Genomic DNA, 16,378 nt, shown 5'->3' with positions numbered 1-16,378 from the left:
CAAGCACAGGGCCTCGGCATGGTAAGGCATGCACTCTACTAGGTTATCTTTCAACCCTTAGTCAAAGATTTTCTTCTCTTCTGGTTTTATCACCTAGGCTTCACTGCTCAGGTCTGATTTTTTTCAGACAAGAGAGAGACAGAGATAAAGAGAGAGACACTATAGCACCAAAGCCTCCTGCAATGTGATTGGGTCTGGAGTTGAACCTGGATCTCATGCACTACCCAGGTGAGCTGCTTTGCCAGCCCATGACCTCTTAAGACATCTTAGTTTATCTCCAGTTCTCTCTCACTCCCTCAGATCTTCATGCAGGGTTGATGTAGGCCAAGGGAATCCATCAGCCAGCTCACCAGAGGGCAGAAGAGAGAAGGCTGCCCTCCCCCCAGCCTGGGACAGCATTTGGAGAGATGGAGTAGGAGAGGGGCGCTGGCCCTATCACAACACTGCCTCACACTCTCCATGCAGTCCATTAGAGGCCATAATAATCTCTCCCTTGCTCTTTTTTTTTTTTTTCAAAACTGGAGCCTCATACACCCATGACTTCATCACTCCAATGCCTCTTTTTCATTTATTCATTCAGATACAGACCACAGAGCCAGAGCTTTCCCTGGTGCTATGGCCACTTGCCATGTGGTGCTATGGTTTGAACCTGGTCAGTGTGCATGGCAAGGCACAGGCCCTACCTGGTGAGATGTGTCTGAAACCCCTATCCTCCTTTTCTTTATCTTTCACGAGGTGCCAGAGGGCGAAGTCAGTGCTTCACATGTGTATTCTAGCCCTGAGTTACCTCTCTGGCCCAACATTTATGGGAGAGAGAGGGAGTAAAGCACTGCTCCGCCATCTATGGAGTTGGACTGGTTTTTGTCTTTGTTGCGGTGACAGAGGTGACAAAGGGGCCTCACTCAGCCAGGACGGGTGCCCTGTAGTGGAGCCACCTCCTAGGCCCCCAGGTTCCCCCTCTCCCCTGACACCTTGCTCTGTGGACCAGGGTTGGGGCTTCTCAGGTACCCAGATGAGCAGCATTTGTGGGGGTCCTGCTGGCTGAGCACTCAGCCTCGGGCTGCCTGCCAGTCCTCTGGAATCTGGAGCTTGTTGACCCCCTCTATCCCAACAGACACACAGAGAGACCTCCTCCATGCTGGAGGCAGGACCACAGGAAGGTGCCCCCAGACTTCCAGTGGGCTGCTTTATCTTTGTGCTGTGACACCCCCAAATCAGATGCCAGGCTCTGGTGTCATTTATTATGTAACTAGGACTGGCTGCGGTGTCAGGGGCGGGTGCTGCCAATCACAAATGGTCCACAAGTGCCCCGAGTCCACCCCAGCTGCCAGGACCCCAGCTCCCTCGTGCCCAGCACCCCAGCATGGTGCAGCACTGGGCCCTACTGAAACCTGCAGCTGGCAAGGGGTGCTGCAGCCAGTGATGGGGAGCTGTGGTTTCTATGGCAACAAGCAGCTGCTGCATCTGATGTCTCACATCCTTCATTGTCCTCATTTCCTGCCAGCACCCCCCCCCCCCGCGCGTGCATGTTTAATTGCAGTAACATTTCCAGACACCTCGCCTCACTCCTGCTCCTCCTGAAACAAAGCGGGCAGCGGGCAGGGGAAGGAGAAGCAGGGGGATTATGGTAATCCTCTCTGAGGGGCTTGTGTGACATGGGTTCTGCTTGTTGGATAAGAATCTGATGATGGGTCCTGCTGGGGAAGGAGGGAGTGAGCCAGAGGCCTGTGGAGGTGGGGGGACAGGGCTCCACTCCGTAGTTGGCTCTGGTGGGGTACTTGATATACTCTGGCACCCCCAGTAGTACCTGCTGTGCTAGGTTGGGGAGCTGCAGCTTGTCCTCTCCTGGCCCTGGGCTAGGTTAGTTCCATGCCAACACCAGCCCCATCCCTGGTGTCCTTTCTGTCTGACACTGTAACTGGAAGGCAATGGCCGTCAGTGGCCAGGGGTGTGGACATCTGGGGCCATAGAAGGGCTCTACCCCAATGCCAGCAGTATCCCCCAGGGGTACAGGGGAGGCTGCTTTCCCTTAGGCTCTCAGACCACATCTCTCTCCTGCAGATCTGGAAAAAGCCTCTAAAATGTATTTATTTTCATGAGCCAGTGAGACAGAGACATAGTGTGAACATGTCAGACACCGCTCCACCATCTGTGGATTTCTGTGACTTGTTGTTGGTGCTCTTCTGTGGTACCAGGGCCACCCATATGCAGAGTATATACTCAAACCCACTAAGAGAGAGACAACTGCAGCACTGTTTCACCCCTCATGAAGCTTCCCCCCTGAAGCTGGGGACCAGGGGCTTGAGCCTGAGTTCTTGCACATTGTTACATGTGTGCTCAACTGGGTGTGCCACTACCTGGCCTCCTCTTCTCCTTTTTTCAAAAGCTAAATATTGGTTGAGCACCTGTGGTAGTCAGGCCAAGGGTCTTACACACATCACCCCATTAAAACTCTATAGTTCTTTGCCATTGATTGAATGAAACGAGTTAAATTTCACTACTCACCCAAGTACAGAGGGGTTAAGAAGCCCACCCAAAGTGACATGGTTAGTGAATGGTATGGCTCTGAGCCAGGCTGACTCTCCTAGAATAACAGCACGGCTCTTCTGGGTAGAATACAAGGTCAGCCGCCCTTTGTTTGGTTTCTTCTGCCAGTGGGGTGCTCACAAAGGTGCTCTCAGCACCTCCCAAAGGTGCTCTCAGCCCCTCAGTTCAGCTTGGTTCAGTTTGTCAAGCCTTGATGGAGCACCTGCAGGTCTGGACTGGGATCCAGAGAAGACTGAGCCTTGGTCTCTGCCCTCTGGAACCCCACAGTATGGCAATAATGTCTCTGTCAAGTGCAGCAGACCAGCAGTGCTAGGGGGTGGTGAAGGCTGGACAGGGGCTCAGTGAGGAGAGGACAGAGTTGCTAGGCCACCCAGGGTGGGGGAGCAGCCCAGGACTGGGCCTTCGCAGACTGGACTGCAACCCCGACTCTCTGCCACACTCTAATCACAGGGTATAACTGTGACCTGGTCAGAGGCGAGAACTCCGTAGATGTAGTCAGGATAAGATGGAGTACTACTGGGTGAGGATGAGCCCTGCATACTTGTGACGTGCTTTTATAAAAAGAGGGAAATTTGCACATGTTAGCACGTGTACACACACACACACACACACACACACACACACACACACACACACACACACGTCAGCACACCTACCACTCAAACTAGTCCCAGTGCCATCACATCAAAAAGACCCTCTGCCTAGCTAGCCCCCATGCTCCCTTCCCATCCTGCTTGATGTCTATCTATAGATTACACAAAATTGAAAAGCTAGTCTGATTATTATTTTCTGTGTTTGTTTGTTCTACTTATCTCTATTCCACATGTATCAACCCTCTCCATAGTTTTCTTTCACTTTCTGACTTAATTCACTTAGCACAGTCACCTACAGTTCCAATTCTTTTGTGCTGGAAGGTACAATGACATCTTTTGTTGGATGACTGAGTAGTATTCCATCAAGTATATATATCCCATAGAGATTTTATCCAGGAGTCTGTCCGTGGACACTCAGGCTGCTATCATGCCAGGGCTGCTGTGAGGGGTGCAACCATGAACACAGGATGCAGATATCTCTGTGAATTAGTGCTTCATGTCTTTTGGATTGGATGTTATTTCTATTTTCTATGGACTCTTTGTTGGGTATCTTCTTGAAGCAGGAAAGCCAGAAGATAAGGAAGGCATTACCAGCTACTGTGTCAACAGGACAGGAATGGCTCACAAGAGTAATTAACTCCTACACCCCTTCCCCACAACTCCCTCCAAGCCTGCTCTGCTCCCTTATGGGGGGGGCCACTACCACCTGGCTGGAAGGAATTAACCCCATATGGGGATCCAGCCTTCACCACCTGCAGGGAGCTATTTGGGGTGACTCTGCAAAGCACCCTGCTTTCCGTGACGCCTACAGATGGTGAGCTCCCTGAGGGACCTGCCTGTCTAGGTTTCTTTTTTTGCCTCCAGGGTTATTGCTGGGGTTCAGTGTCTGCACTATGATTCCAGTTCTCCTGGCAGCCATTTATTCCATTGTTGTTGTTGTTGGTGGTGGTGCTGTTATTATTGTTACTGCTGCTGGTGTTGTTGTTGGATAGGACATACAGAAATTGAGAGAGGAGGGGAAGACAGAGAGGGGGAGACAAAGATACCTGCAGACCTGCTTCACCAACTGTGAAGCGATCCCCCTGCAGGTAGGGAGCCGGGAGTTCAAACCGGGTATCCTTGCACTTCACACTATATGCGCTTAACCCACTGTGCTACTGCCTGGCCCCCAGCCTGGGTTTCTAAAGCTCAAGGCCCAGTGTGTCCTTCTCTTGTCTCCTTGAGGCGGGCCAGGTAGTAGCACACTGGGTTAAGCACACATGATGTTAAGTGCAAGGACCAGTGTAAGGATCCCAATTTGAGCCCTCAGCTCCCCACCTGAAGGGGGTCGCTTCACAAGTGGTGAAACAGGTTTGCAGGTGTCTATCTTTCTCTCCCTGTCTTCCTCTCCTCTTTTGATTTCTCTTTGTCCTATCCAACAACAGCAGTTGCAACAACAACAGTAACAACAGCAATAATGACAACAACAACAACAGCAGCAAATGAAAAATAGTTGCCAGGAGCAGTGGATTTGTAGTGCAGGCACTGTGCCCCTGCAATAACTGTGGAGGCAAAAAATGACTTCCAGCCTGGCCCCGAGGAACAAAGCATGAAACAAGGCATGTTGGATGTGAAAGGCAAGCAGGCCACTTGGGTTCAAGTCTCAGCTCTAGTGCTGGTGATTATAAGTCCTAGGTCCTTCCTGTGTCCCCACAAAATTCTAATGTCCAAGTCTCAAGCAAACAAGGCACTGTTTGGAGAGACTAGGTCTTAAGGAAGGTAATTAAAGTTAAATGAGGTCATGAAAGTGGAGCCCTAACTCAACATGACTGGGGTCCTTATCAGAAGAGGAAGAGGCAGAAGGGATGACTATATGGGGACACAGAGAGAAGGTGGCTGTACACAAAAGCTGGGAGAAAGCAAACGTGCTGATGCTTTGAACTTCTAGTTTCTGGAACCGTGAGAAACAATTTCTCTGAACCGCTGCTCCCATCTGCACTATTACATGGCGGACCCAAAAAACCAATACACTCTTCACATCCACACTGACAGTCTCAGAGGACCCTTCCAGTGGTTAGATCCTGCAGTTGGGCCTTGCTCTGTGAAGACACTGGGTTGAAGGTTTTAGGGCAGGGGCAGGGAGCAGGACAGAGGCAAGTGGTGCCGGAGATCACTGGGTGAACCATGCAGGCTGGGCTCAAAGAGAGTGTGATGGGGGGCAGGGACTGAGAGGGAAGCAGGTGCCAGGATCAGAAGTTAACACTTCTTGGCACAAGGTGGACAGGGGGCTGGTCCTGGGCAGGGACCTTGGATCACAGGGAAGATTTCATCTTACCTGCAAGCAAACCCTCAACTCAGACATTACTGTGGATAACCCTAGGGGGAACTGAGATACCGAAGGCCCCATGGCTAATCTGGGTCAGACTGTAAATGGCAAGATAGACTGTCTTTGGGTTTAGCTCACCTCCTCACAGGACTGAAGTTGGGCAAGGTGGACACATCTAGGCAGCAAGGATGTGTGCTGAATGGAGACCCCACTATGTAAGGCTGCATCAGGCCACACAGCCAGAAGCTTGGCCCTGTCCTGATGGTAGGAGAGGAAAAAATGCTGATGCCGGGCCATCGCAGGAGTCGCAACTTTACAGTCTTCCTATGACAGATGACAGACAACAGGCTGAGCTACCTGCTTTCTGGCAAAGGAGCCCCCCAAGAACTTGGAAGGTCACCCCTTGGCTCAATCAAACCATGCTGCCTTAGTTCCAAAGCTTGGTTGACCTTGAACTGAGGGCACGGAGGCAGAGGCCCCTTGAACCCACCTGTGCCTCCACCCAGCCTTGCTTTTCTAAGGTCCCAGGCTCTTCTCCCAAGAGTGGTGTGGCCTAAAAATGTTTCCTCTTCAGGAAACACAGATTCAGGGACAGCATGGTGGGACTTGAAGTTGACAAGCCCGGGTTCTAAGCTGCTGTGTGGCTTCTGGCAAGTCTCAGCACCTCCTCTGTGCCCCCGCTTCTCTGCATGTACCTCCCAGGGGTCCCTTTTACCATGAATCTGTGATACCCTTGCTCTTGGCTGGACAGGGGTTGGGGTCTCTCCCTCTCCCAGCCTCACCTCAGTGGGGGATCTGTGGGTGCTGATCACAAGAGCCATGTAGACGTGACCCCTGGGGCAGTCACCTACATGGATATACAGCCCTGACCCCTGTGCCTCCTCTGGCCTGGTCATGCCAAGCTGCCACCATCCTCAAGTCTCACTGCTTTATTCCTTGTAAGGAGGATGGGCAAGCCTCCTCCCTTTTATTGTTAGACAGAAAGGGAGGTAGGGATCGGAAAAGCACGGACAGCTCTTCCATCCATGGAGTTCCTTGGTGCTATCCATGGTGCTCTCATGCAGTGCTGGGGATTGAACCCAGGGCCTCACACTAGTAAGGCATGTGGTGTAACTCACTGAGCCATGGATCAACCTCCAGCCCCTCATTTTATCTTTGCCTTTTAGGCTCTAAGGGAAATGGGGCTACTGGGGGGATGGGTATCTTAAGGCCTTAGGAGGAGCCAGCAAACCTGGCTAGCTCCTGCCTCAGAAAGGCCTGGGTTTATGGAACTATGTTCCCCTTTGTAGCTGGATGAGGTTGGGGAGCCTCTTGGTCTCCCTGGCCCTGTTTCCTGGGAGGATTAAAGAAAGTTTTTTTTTTTTTTCCCTACTAGAGCACTGCCCAGCCCTGGTTTATGGTGGTGCTGGGGACTGAACTCAAGAGTCTCAGGCACAAAGTCCTTTTGAATAACCACTGTGCTATCTCCCCAGCCCAGGAGGTTTTAAAATGTACCCAGCACAGTTTGGGGCATGGTGGTTGGTCAGTAGGGAGTGCTGAAGGGCTGAGGGAGCTTATGAAGGAAAGGATCAGACCCTGGCCTAGGTCCCAGCCTTCAGGAGCTGAGGGTGTGATGACCAGGGAGACCAGGCTCCTCTGCCCTGTATCACATGGTAGCTGGGACAGCTGAGAGCTGGAAGGGCATAAGCAAGGCCTCTGGCCCTGTCCCCAGGGAGCTGGGGCCTCATGGAGCCTAGCGAGGAGGGTCTCAGGAAGAACAGCAGGGGATTCTGGATGAGAAGTCAGAGTCTCTGCAGCTGGTTCTCTCTCTCTCTCTCTCTTCTCTAAATACAGCTCTATCTTTCTCCACCACCGGATTAGCACACATCTTTCATTCTCCTATTGCAACAAGATTTTATTTCTAATTATGCTGTAATAAAATTGGAGCGCTCCCAGGCTTCCTTTCAAATGACTTGTACACACACTGCCGCTCAGATCCTCCTCAGCCCCATTGTAATAGCATTTCCCTGACATTCATTAGACATGCATGAGAGGGGCGCTTTAAGAATAGAATTGCATTTAAATGGATTTGCTGAGAGAGGAAGATGAAAAAAAACAGGAGGGTGGGGGAGAGACAGAGAGAACGAGAGGGACAAAGAGAGAGAGAGAGGGAGAGAGAGAGACAAGAGAAGAGAAGAGAAGAGAAGAGAAGAGAAGAGAAGAGAGGTGGGGAGGGGGAGTGGAAGAGAGGTTTATTGCACAAACTATGGGAACAAGATGCTGTAATAACAGGGTGCTGAAAGCAGCCTCTTTCCCCAGGCCTCCTACCGCTGCATATGGCAGAGCCCAATGGAGCAGTATCCCCCACCCTCCCTGGGCCCCCACCCCCACTTTTATGGTCCCCAATGGGGGGCTTCATAGCTCTTCACTCCATGTATCAGATGCACGTGGTGTAATAGGAATAACTGTTATTACCATTTGGGAGAGCAACCTTGCTGCCAGAAAACCTCAACAGCCAGGCAGTGGATGGGGACAGGGGCCCAGAGTCCCATCTCTGGGCCCAGAGGAGGTAGAGGGTAGTGGCCAAGCAGTACTCACATCTGATGTGTGGTTCCCACCATTCTGATCCCCCATCCTCATGACCAGTCCACATCTCAGGCCTCTGAGGGGGGAAGAGTACAGAGACCCTGAGATTTCTCTCTTATTCTGGAAGACTGCAGTAAAAGGAGTAGGAGCTTCACCTAATGCCCCCTGCCCACTCAGCCCTGCAAGCCTTCTCCCCATAGTGCCCTGAGTGCACCACAGAAGGCCTACCATGGGAAAGGGTGCCCACTATGTGTCTATATCTTCTTGTGATCTCATCTTACTCATTTCCTCACTGTCCTCAAATATGTCCTCTTAAAATAGACATGTGATCATGCAGAAAACCACTCTTCCTGCAGCATCCTGTTCTTCTCAAAGGGATTTATTTATAAGGGGAGAGAGAGAGAGAGAGAGAGAGAGAGAGAGAGAGAGAGAGAGAACAAACTAGAGCTCATCTGGTACACATGTGGTGTCTGGGATTGAACTCCAGACTCACATGCTTGCGAGTCTTGTGCTCTGCAGATGGAGCTGTCTCCCCAACTGTACCATGCTGCTTTTCTTAGGAAAAAGACCCAAATCTTTACCAGAGTAGTCCAAGCCTACCATTCATCCTCCAGCCCTGCCTGATCGTGGGTCTGGCCTGGCCCACATCCAGTCCCCCTGGCCTTCCTGAAGCTCCAGAGTGAGGCTCCTGCCCCTAGGCCTGCCCACCACCCTAGCCCATCTCTGAGTCATGCCTTGGAGCTCGGATCACACTTGCTTCCTTAAGAAGACCCTTCCCACAAGGCTGTCTTGCTGCAGGGCTGTCATGGCTGTGATGGAGCAGTCAGATGCACTGTGGCTCTACTGGTATGATCTGGCACTGTTTATCTAACCTCTGTCACTCAGTTTCCTGAGGTATAAAATTGTGCTAATAGCAGCAGAGGACCTACAGAGATTTGTCACAAGAATGACAGTGCTGTCTTGTGGCTGCCCTGTGATTATTCACTAAATAATGGGCCTGTGTATCATTACTATAGACCTCCATGGAAGACACAGCTCAGCTCCCCGGCCTATTGAGGAGTTTGGGATGTCCATTCAGCTGGTGGTTCTAGCCTGTGCCCGAGTCCCTCTTTCCTCCTCTCAGAATCCTCCATGGTCTTGCAGCTCACACATCAGAGGCAATCTACCTTCCTAATGAGAACATCTACCCTCCGTATTTATGGGATAATCAGTGTGACTGTGCAGCACATCAGCTGGGCCATCCTGGGAGCTTATCAAGAAAAGGGGGAACTGTTCATAGGCCCATCAACATTTGTGTCTTATCAGTTCTCCAAACCCTCCTGCCTCATTGAAATGATGGAAATACACAAAGCTTTTTGCCCTAACTCCACCAGCCCATTCACGTTCTCCTCAAACAGCACCGTCTCTATGCCTCTACCTCTAAATGACAGCCCACTGTTCTAGGAGGGAAATACCCTCTTACTTCCAGCTTGTGTCAGCTAGACCCCACACCTGGCCTGCAATGGGCAAACGCTTTTAATTGCTGATTTAAAAATAATGCACTGGTGGCTTCTCTTCAGTAGGGGGAGCTGGGAAGGTGGTGGGGAAGTACCTCTTACTTATTTATGGACTTGTATTACATGACAGGTGCAGTTCTTGATACACCACTTGTTGGGTCAGTTTAGTCCTGAGGGGCAGACAATATCCACTGTCAAGAGAAGGAAAGGAAAGATTTGGCTACTTGCCCAAGGCCACAGTTAGAAAACAGAATAACTGGGAGTCGGTTGGTAGCGCAATGGGTAAAGCACACATGGCACAAAGCGCAAAGACCAGCATAAGGATCCTGGTTCAAGCCCCTGGCTCCCCATCTGCAGGGCAGTTGCTTCACAGGCGGTGAAGCAGGTCTGCAGGTGTCTGTCTTTCTCTCCTCTTCTCTGTCTTCCCCTCCTCTCTCCATTTCTCTCTGTTCTATCCAACAATGACAACATCAATAACAACAACAATAATAAACAAGGGCAACAAAAGGGAAAATAAATAATATAAAAAATTAAAAAAAAGAAAACAGAATAACTGGTTCATGCCACCAGAAGCCAGAGTTGAGCAGAACAGTGGTAGTAAAAAAAAAAAAAGGAAAGAAAAGAAAAGAGCGTAACTGGGGTTCCTTGGAGACAAATCCCTTCGTGATGCCTGACCTGAAGCCCAAGGTCTTTTGTCTTTTTTTAAAAAAGATTTATTAATTTATTATCACATAATGGGGGGATGGAGGGAGAGAAGGAGACCAGAGCACCTACTACTCACTTCCGGTACACAGTAAGCACCAGGAATTGTATTTGGTACCTCAGGCTTGCAAGTATGGTTCACAACTACTGCACTATCTCATTGGTTCCCAGCTCTGTTTATTGACATGAACTGTTGACAAAGGTTGCCTTTGGGAGGGGACAAACATTAAATGAGACAGGAGGAGAAGGGCTCACTGAGGCTAGGCACACAGCGAAGGCTGCTGGGCAAATGCCTGAGCACATTCCACACGGTGAAGCCATCCCCATCTATAGCCCATGTTCTCTCCTCTTGGCTCTGTTCTCCCACCTGTCCCACTGTCCAGAGGGCCACCACCCCTGGGGTCCCCCAGCATCTGAGATCTGAGCTCATTACCACACAGGTGCGATTCCCACCCTTCATTCTGGCAATTTCTGCACAATCAATTCCAAAAGTGTTTCCAAATTAGCCTAGATTTAGCTTTGACTCCCCTCTTCTGAGTCCAGAAATGCCCTCACAATGGTTTACGGGATGGGTAATGGGCTCCTTTTCCTGCTGCCTCTCCCTGCTAATAAATGTGGGTGCCTGAAGGAACATAGAGTTCTCTGGGCCCCTAAAATGTATAGCAAGAAAGAGATTTTGGCAGATGGAAGCCACTGAGAATTCAGGGAGAAAAGAGTGTAGGATTGAAACAAGAATTTTAGGCTAAGTCCCAAGGACTAGATCCCTCACCCCAGAAATTCCAATCCACGCACCTGTCCTGGGCTGGGCATGCTGTATCCTTCTCCACAGCCTTGTTGGATGGGTTCTGCTGAGCACTGTTCTCTCTCTCGTGCCCTTGAGAAACCCGAGGCTCCAGGACTGGGCAAGCTGTTGTTCAACTCATAGATGCAGGAAGTGAGCCCTGGTGTAATGCTGGGCCCTGCCATCCACAAGGCCATCTCAATGACTTGGCAGTGCCCTCTGGAGTCTGCTGAGGGTCAAATGGTGGGGGGGGGGCAGAGAGGAAGGAAGGCTTGGATTGTGGGGCATTTACTAATCCTACTGCTGCTGCCTAAACTCCAGCTTTCTTTGTGTGTTGAGAGAGAGAAAGAGAGAGAGAGAGAGAGAGAGAGAGAGAGAGAGAGAGAGAGACCCACCAAAGCACCACTTGCTCATTCATTTGCTCAAGTGGACTCAAACTTGGGGTGTACGTCATGCGTGTCCTGCACTGTACCTGCTGAGCCACCCTCAAGGCTTCCCCCTTTCCATCTGCATATTGGTCCATTAGTTGGAGGTAGCTGCTCCCCAGAGAACTGGAAGCTCAGGTGGGAAAAGGTGGGGCAGGAAGGGGGTAACTGCTGCCTCTGAGGGGACACAGACTATGAGGACCTCCTGTAATTTCCCACTTAGCCTCTTGGCCCTGCAGTGGCTGTGGGGGGCCTATCAGTAGTCACAGGATCAAAGGACAGGGAAGAATTAATATCCCTGAGGTGGCTGGGCCTGTGATATCAGCAGCAAATTACAGGACAGGAGGCAGGCGCCTTACAGAATGAATGGGAGAGGACAAGAGATTTCCGTGGTTAATCTTGTTAACGAGACAATTTCTTATCAAACTTATTATGCTATTTAGAGGAGGGAGGTGCGGTGCAGCAGGGGAGTGGGGCAGAGAAGAGTGGGACAAGGGTTGCCCTGGAGAGGGAAGGAGAAAAGAGGGAACCTGCAGGAGGAAGGGAGTGGGGGTTGTGACCAGCAGGCAGGCATCTGGAGTCCTGGGCCCACAGCCTGCTAGTTCTGCTCCCTGGGAGTGGAGGTGGGGAGAATCCCTAAGATCATTCCTTTCCGGTTCTGTGAATGCAGAGAACATCTTTTTTTGTCTGCAAAGCACTATGCTGTCCCGACTTCTCTTTAATTCTCACAGCCTCCTTCCCCAGGGGTTGGGCAGGGCAGGAAATGCCAGGCCCTGGGGTTTGACTCAGAGGGTCCCTTCTGGCACTTAGCAGCTGAATACCTTTGGGCAAATCACTTAACCTCTCTGAACGACCACTGTCTCCTCTTGAAAAGAGAGATTAGATCCACTACTTCACAGGGTCCTCATATGGATTAGAAAAGATAATGTAAGCAAGAGGGTTTTGTACTCCATGAGATGAGAAGCAAAGGCAAGTGATGGCTGTTGATATTTTGAAGTTGAGGCAGCAGGCTGTCTTACTGGAGGTGAAAAAAAAAAGCTGGAAATGGCAGCCAGGACTTGAACCTGGAGTCTCAAACCCAGGGTCATTCCCACCACTTTGACCAAGCAACCACAGGAAATTCCAGCTGCACAAGTCTGAGTCTGTCGAAGAAGGGTCCAGGATGCACACAATATCCAGAGAGGCCAGAGACAAAGTCCCCTCCTCAAGAAGCAAAATTACTAAAGTCATGGGCCCCTCAGAACACACCTAAAATAGCTTCTTTCCATTTATGGTCCCTATTCTCATCTGCTCTATTCCTACTTTTTGATTCCTGTTTATTAAACATTTTGTCCTGCTTTATATCTTACCACCTTTCAGCCATCAAGTTGCAAAAATGCTATGTTCCATCCTGAACTACCTGGGCAGAAGATCTCACCAATGTGTCCTGTAACCTCACTTCTCCAGAGCCCTATCCCACTAGGGAAAGACAGAAACAGGCTAAGGGTATGGATCAACCTGCCAATGCCCATGTTCAGTGAGGAAACAACTATAGATTCTAGAACTCCTACATTTTGCACCCCATAAAGAACTTTGATGTGACCTTAAAGTACCTAATGAAACACTTTCTACTTAGACCTAGATACCCTCCTCACCTACCTCCTATTACACATCCCTCAATCACTCCAAAGCTAACCTTGTCAGACAAAGTAAGGACTACAAAAGCTGAAGAAGGGCAAGAGACTGACATACTTTAATGATGACTCTTTAGTCACTACCAGGCCACTCATTCACTTGAGGCCCTAGTCAGGGAGTCTGGGATTCCCACACAGACATGATGGGCCTAGACCTTTAACAGGCTCCTCTTGCCACAGTCACTGGTCATATCTATCAGGAACAACATAATAGACCCCTTTGTGGGCCCCTATAGGACCTTGCTCTCAATGTGGATAAACAATGGTAGGGAATGCTCCATTCTCCAAAGGGAGGTTGGACAACATACTCTACCTACTACCCGAGGAAGATGGGTCCTGAAATTAGTGCAGCCTGAAATGTTCTTAGCCAAGACCACAGAAGGTGAGCTCAGGGACACAGGGATGCAGAGGTTACATAGGCTCCTGTGCTGAATATGAGTCCCAGATCAAGTCAATGGATTTTACAGTTAGCAATATTCATACACTTTCCCCATATTTGGGAGCTACTCTCTTCCCTGATCCAGCTTTCTAGTCCTTTTTCCAACAATGATACCATCTCCCCAGACAGTAACCTGGGTCCATCTGCATGTCAGCTGTAAGACTCAGGCAAAAACTAGTAAAGTCATGGACCCTTGGAATATACCTAAAATAGACCTGCTAGCTTTTTCCAAAATGGAGACCCCAAATCTTCATCTGCAATATTCTTGCCTTTAGGTTCATGGTTAATCAACAATTCATTCTGCTTTATATCTTAACTCTTTTTCAGTCACCAGGTTCCAGATGATACCATGATGCCAACCTGACTTCCCTGGGCAGGTAGGTGACCCCACCATGTATCCTGGAGCCCCACCTCACCAGATCCCTGTCCCACTAAGGAAAGAGAGAGACAGGCTAGGAGTATGAATCAACCTGCCAATGCCAATGTTCAGCAAGGAAGCAATTACAGAAGCCAGACCTACCACCTTCTGCACCTCATAATGATCCTGGGCCCATACTCCCAGAGGGATAAAGAATAAGGAAGCTTTCAAGGGAGTGGAGTGGATATGGAGTTCTGGGGGTGGGAACTGTGAGGAATTGTACCCCTCTTATCCTATAGTCTTATCAATATCTCCATTTTATAAATAAAAATTAAAAAAAAGAATTTTGATGTGACTTAGAAATGGGACAGGATTATAGGAAATGGCTAGTGTATATATGTGTGTCTCTGTGTGTAAATATGCTAATATATAAAAATATAGTCATATAGTTATAGAAATAATAGTCAACTCCTATCTGCAATCTTGGGAGAACTACTGTAGCTTCCAAGGGAGGGAATAGGGATACAGAACTCTGGTGGTGGACCTGGTACATAATTATACCCCTGTTATCTTATAATTTTGTAAATTTTGTCACTAGTAAAATTGCAAAAATAAAAATAAATAAATTTAAAATAATAATTTTGGTCCATACTCCCAGAGGGAGAGAAATGTTAGGCGTAGATGACCACAGGGCTGTAAATTCCAACTCCATCAGGACCTGGAGAGAGAGAGAAGGAGAAAAAAGAAAGGACATTCGAAAGTAGTAGCAGGTATAGATGTGATTTAGAAAGGAAGAGAAGGGTGGACCATAGGGGGAAAAAGGGGAGGATATATATAAATATAGATAGTTGTAGAAATAACCATCAATCTATACCTGTGATCTTGGGAGAACTATTGCAGTTTCCAATGGAGGGAATGGGGACACGGAACTCTGGTGGTGGGAACAGTGCAGAATTATACCCCTGCTATCTCATGATTTTGTAAATCAATATTAAATCACTAATAATTTTTTTTAAAAAAGGCTTTGCAGTCAACTGAGGAGGGGCCAGAGCCACAGAACAATGACAAGGTCCCCATATGGGTACCTCCCAACCACTGCAAACAGTGAGGGTGGGCAGGGCCTATAGGCTTCCTCTGGGCTACAGGTGGGCCTAGAATGTGTAGGCTTCAGATAATAAAGAGAAGCCAGTTGAGCATCCAATAAAAACTTGTAGAGCACTTCTCAGGTTCCTTCCTGGTGCTGTATGAAATGAGAAGTAAAAAAAAAACATACTTATTTCCATGGTCCAAGCCCCTCACACTGTGAGTGGGGAAGGCACAACTGACTGTCTACCAGTATCAAGTCTCCAGTCCCCTCCTTTTGTTTATGTCATCAAAGTGCCTTTCACTGTCTGCTCTAGGTGATGAGAAGACATTCAGCTAGGGTTGGGGTAGAGGGTGAGGAAGGGCTTACAGGAAAAGCTCTTATTTTCCAAACAAAAAAAGGGTGGAGACTCAAAATGGAGCAAAGATCTAAACAGCAAACACTAAAAAGCACTTAGAAGAAAACACAGAGGGAAACTTCACGACACTGGGCTTGGCAACACTTCTTGGATATGATGCCCAAAGCACCACCAACCAAAGAAAAAGTAGATCAATTGAACAGCATCAAAATCTCAAACTTCTGTGCACCAAAGGACATGGTCCCTAGAGTGAGGAGGTATGGGGAGGGGAGAAGCCCACATCTGACAAGGGAATATCCCAATATCCAGAATGTATCCAACCGAGGACCTAGCAAGGGAGACAAACAACCTGGCATAAGAATTATCAAAGAACTGGACTAGACATTTTCCCCAGAAAAGATCTACAAATGACCAGTAAACACAGAAAAAGGTGCTTGTTGTGACTACTCATTAGGGAAATATAAATGGAAGCACAATGTATAAGCCCCTTCTAACAGTTAGGATGATGGTTGTCAAAAAGTACCAATAAATAAATAAATAAATAAATAAATAAACAAACAGTTGTGGGTGAGGATATAGAGAAATTGACGGTGGGCACTTAGGCTGCAGAGGGGAGTGCGGCATTCTTCAGAAGCTGTGCCCCCAGAGCCCAGCAGCCCACAGTCTCCATTTAGTTAGCACCAGGGAAACTGGCTTCATGTCGGAGAGCATCAAAGAAGTCACTGGGTTCTTCCCAGCTGAGCAATGTGACTCCATGGGCTGGATCCCCGGGAGGGCTACACCAGATGGGCCAGGCAGGCTTGAAGCTGGACTAGACCTTGGCTGAGGGGTCTGTCCATGAAGGGGGCGAAATTCCTTCGCAGTCTTTTGTGGAGAGGCTGAAGGGGTAGGAGATGCTCCCAGACACACCAGTAAGAGCCCAGTGACCTGAACAGAAGGTTAAGTGCATGGGGACCTGGGCAGGTGGTGACTTCCCAGGATCAGGCCGAAAGTGCCCAGTGCTAGTTCTGCCCCCACCCCTGACAACTCTGTAGTTTCCACCTGCCCCATGG

At 49.2% G+C, this 16,378-nt stretch overlaps 1 protein-coding gene across 3 annotated transcripts in view; it reads right to left on the bottom strand.

Annotated features, from left to right (window-relative positions):
- The window catches only part of DSCAML1 (DS cell adhesion molecule like 1), a 309,373-nt gene that overhangs the window by 105,180 nt on the left and 187,815 nt on the right, over nucleotides 1–16,378 (bottom strand). The window lies entirely within an intron of this gene.

Source organism: Erinaceus europaeus, chromosome 20 (genome assembly GCF_950295315.1).
Source record: "Erinaceus europaeus chromosome 20, mEriEur2.1, whole genome shotgun sequence".
Classification (NCBI taxonomy): Eukaryota; Metazoa; Chordata; class Mammalia; order Eulipotyphla; family Erinaceidae; genus Erinaceus; species Erinaceus europaeus.
The sequence above is the reverse complement of the archived record's forward strand: the minus strand, read 5'-3'. Positions and strand labels throughout refer to the sequence as shown.